Genomic DNA, 4,114 nt, shown 5'->3' on the forward strand with positions numbered 1-4,114 from the left:
GATAACTGAAGTTAAGCATAATTTTTCATAAGCATGTGCAACAAATATGCAGAGCCCTACTCAAATTTACATCAACAGACAAGGAGATTAGGCGAGAATACCATAAGTGCAATCAATCACTGCAGTTTTATCACTATATCGTTTGCCTTTTTAGGTAGGCTGTTGTTCAACACGCCTGGCTCCTGAAAAGTTGCAGTACTCAAGAAATGTGTGGCTTTAGCATGTCAAAAACAGCTAAACAATTATCAGAGTTCATTGATTGTCGCGTAGAAGTTGATTTATTTTGTTTTTTGTTAGAAGCCGTCGGTATCGCACTCACGCCTGATATTAAAGACTCACATATATATGTATATATATCGATGTATGGCCCCGCCGCGGTGGTCTAGTGGCTAAGGTACTCGGCTGCTGACTCGCCGGTCGCGGGTTCGAATCCTGGCTGCCGCGGCTGCATTTACGATGGAGGCGGAAATGTTGTAGGCCTGTGTGCTCAGATTTGGGTGCACGTTAAAGAACCCCAGGTGGTCAAAATTTCCGGAGCCCTCCACTACGGCGTCTTTTATAATCATATGGTAGTTTTGAGACGTTAAACCCCACATATCAATCATTATCGATGTATACATATACAAACGATTCGAAATGTTCAGTAATTTTTAAGTGCCTCTATTTAACAAAATATGGATAAATAAGTACGCGTACGAATGTTTCTGTCGCTCACCATGAAACATCAATGCATACTACGCCAACACCGCGAACAACACATCTTTTTACGCTAGCTTGGCGAACACCACCAACAAACACAACTAACTGCGTCTCTTAATTTTTTTTCTTCTCAACTCGTCTCCGAACTGCAAAATGATTTTTCCCAGAACCATTGAGAAACCATGGTGGATATGTTTGACTGCGTTTCTTTTCCAGGTAACAGAAAGGGGCTGCCGCCTGTATAACGCGTGCAAACCGTCGACGAATGAGGCACAGCCAGATGTGGTAATGTGTGCCCTCTTCATATTCGTGCTCATCACTATCGGGATATTGTGGGCTCATAACTGTGCTACCTCGTCGGCACAGAGTCATCTTATACGAGCTAAGAGTTGGTTTATGGTTGCTGCGTGAACGAATGCATCGTCGAGGACGTGTATGCAGTTTCTCCTGTTCAGACAGAATTACTATTGTCTAGAGCACCCAGAAACCGCTTAAGCAGTCGTTTTCTACATAAATATTCTAGTACCAACACTTTAACGACATCTAACAGAGTCGCGTGATAGGTCCTTGTGCTGTAAAAGAAATCGTAACGCAAGCTTGCAAATAACGCAAGTTAGCAGATTAATACCACAACGTCCCGTGGCTGTGGACTTCACACTAATCGGACACATGAACGTAGAGAAGAACAAATTCTTTATACTACTAGGAGACATTAACACAGATAATAAGAACCTTATCTTTGTCGCTGACCCTTGATGTCATTTTATTTCACTTAAGTTCATTTTTTTGGGGCAACAGTGGGGCAACCTATCTTAATTCACCGGTACAATTCCCACAACGTAACCCACTCGCCAAGATTCTCTTCGTAAAATGGGCGGATTTCGCTTTCAGTTACAAGGTTACCCTATCTAGACTAATAATTTCATCAAAACTTCACAGAGAAGCGTGCATCAATAATCGTGTTAGCGTGTAATATGTTCGGACGGCCTCCACTGAACTTGGTCTATATAATACCATCCAGAGATACCAGTTAAGCAAGCACACGCGCTACATATCTGCTTACTGGTTCTCGTGTTGGCAATAAGCTTGTTGTTCTCGACATTATTACGCAATTTTATACTGGTTATAAAAGGTATATGGAACTGTTCGACATAAATGTGTCTGCGTCTTAACATGTGGGCATAACTTAGGCGTTGTTTCGTAGCGTTTTACTCCATAAAATCATACACCACCTTAACCGTCCCATCGCCTGACATCGATTCCAGTGTACAATAAATCTGCCGGATTGTTTTCTTACAAAACTATGCTACCATAGCAGTATTGATTTTTAGTGCAGATAAATCTTTGAAGTAGTGATGAACAATGTCAGGCAGTGGTTTAAAAATATGTTGCTTAATAATTTTTAATGCCTAATTTTCAATTAGTTCCTCAATGTTTCGAGACTGTCAGGTGGCACTGTCAGTCTTTCATTTGTGTAGCAGATAACACGCGTGTGCAAGTGCAGTTTCATCTGAAAATCTGAATTTTTTATAAGTTAGTGGGAGTTGTCAACACACTATTTCATCCAGAATGTGTCAGTGGACTCAAATATCAGTAATGGCGGCGTCCTTAATGAATAGAAGTAAAAAAGACCAAGTTGCCAGGCGAATGAAAATGAGCAACTGCATCGAACCCTGAACAATGGACACATGGCACTCATCTTTGATTATGCGACTTTACAGTTACGAAAAGCACTACAAGGCAGGCTCATTATTCCTTGCTCCGAGTTACAAGATTCAATGGCAGCCACTGTGCCAATATGTATAAGGTATTACCATACCAAAGCAAGCTTAAGCATATGTCTTTTCAAAATCCCCTCACCTATGACACATCCCACCATATCATTTCGATTCTGCTTTCATGAGTAAGATGGGAAGCGTAAACAGGTATGATAAGTAGTTCAGATGAGCTAAGACAACAAGGGTAAGGGAAAACCGATAAGTACGAAAGAGGAAATAACTGCTAATCCAAGTCCTGTATTTAAATGTTTTTTCTTTGATTGCAGCTCTACGACTGCCTTAATTTGGCCTTTGCGGATGCGGTACGAACGTTTACGTATTTAATTCATTTGTTTGTCTTACAAGTAAGAGGCAATCAGATATTACCACGCTATCTTGAACGTTGGTATTTCACTCTGTGAGATTGAATGATCGAGATATTTCAACCGCCGTGCCCCATGCACTGTAGATGGAATTCTTTGTATGAATATACAGTATTTCTACGCTTGAAGAGAAAGTTGCTTACCTATATCGACACAAAAGCTCAAATTCGAATATCGCCTAATTTTAGTTTTTGGCACTTCAAAGCAATTCGGCATGTTTTATTCATTCAATATTGCAAGCGATGCTCAAAACATGCAAAACCCGTACATAACCATTGTTTAGGCTCTTTCAAAAAGACACACTATCGCAGTCCAACGCTGTGGTTCCGTGAATATGAAGATCGTCTGCTGACCTCAATATAACGAAGCCTTATTTCAATGAAGGTGAAACGTGACTGCCGCAGTCACCTTCTGGAGGGTGGATGTTAAATAAATGCGGGGGACCGACATTATCGTCAGCGTTTTCTCAAGCTCGTCTCAGAATTCTATTGTGGTTTTCCGTAATGCCCAATAATATTACTACCTTATTTCTAGAAATCTGGCACTGAGTAATTTTTGTGATATCATGAAAACACGTCAGATAAAAGGCGATGGAAGCACTGGACTGAAGTAATAGTCACGGACAAAGTAAAACTTCGTCTCTCGATTAGCAACCGTTAGAGATAGAACCATGACTTTTCCTATACACTACCCTAAAGAATGTCTGGAGTGGCAACAAATTTTGAATATCAAAGCATGGTGCAATGAGGTGCAGTTGTTGACCATATCACTTTTTTCTTCTTCATCAGAGTCATTTCGCCCCCTTGCCTAGGGGAGAAGAAATTCAACGCGCTGCCCAGAATTACATGGTACGTATATACTGACAAAGCATGCGACGTCCATTTTAGGAAAGGTGATCAGTCCAGCGAGTATGATCGGATTCTCTTGATCATCGGCTGGCCCCAATTTACTGTTTTTGCAGCTGCGTAAATTTGCATTTGTGCACATAATATATGCAGTCTATATTCCCAAAGCATCTAAATATATGATGGCATTGTAATAAGATAGTGACGAAATGGGATACTGACCAATATTTTTAAGCCAAATTAACCTGTGGAAAATAGGTTTGTTTCACTGCGGGGATCAAGTAGTAAACTCATGGCTCTAATCATCTTTATGAGCTGATGCTTTAATAATGAATTGCAAAGCTTTTTCACCTCAGCAACTCACAAGCTCCATAATATCACACTATCTTATAATACGGTAGGATTACTACAGCTTGGCCGAAAAGCCTTT

The 4,114-nt window shown here is 40.6% G+C and overlaps 1 long non-coding RNA gene across 1 annotated transcript; it reads left to right on the forward strand.

Annotated features, from left to right (window-relative positions):
* Nucleotides 1–913: 913 nt before the first annotated feature.
* LOC142768696 (uncharacterized) lies at nucleotides 914–3,687 on the forward strand. Its single transcript, XR_012885400.1, has 3 exons — nucleotides 914–984; nucleotides 2,744–2,779; nucleotides 3,628–3,687. It is a non-coding gene; the product is annotated as an uncharacterized LOC142768696 (long non-coding RNA).
* Nucleotides 3,688–4,114: the final 427 nt, after the last annotated feature.

Source organism: Rhipicephalus microplus, chromosome 8 (assembly GCF_043290135.1).
Source record: "Rhipicephalus microplus isolate Deutch F79 chromosome 8, USDA_Rmic, whole genome shotgun sequence".
In the NCBI taxonomy this organism is placed as follows: Eukaryota; Metazoa; Arthropoda; class Arachnida; order Ixodida; family Ixodidae; genus Rhipicephalus; species Rhipicephalus microplus.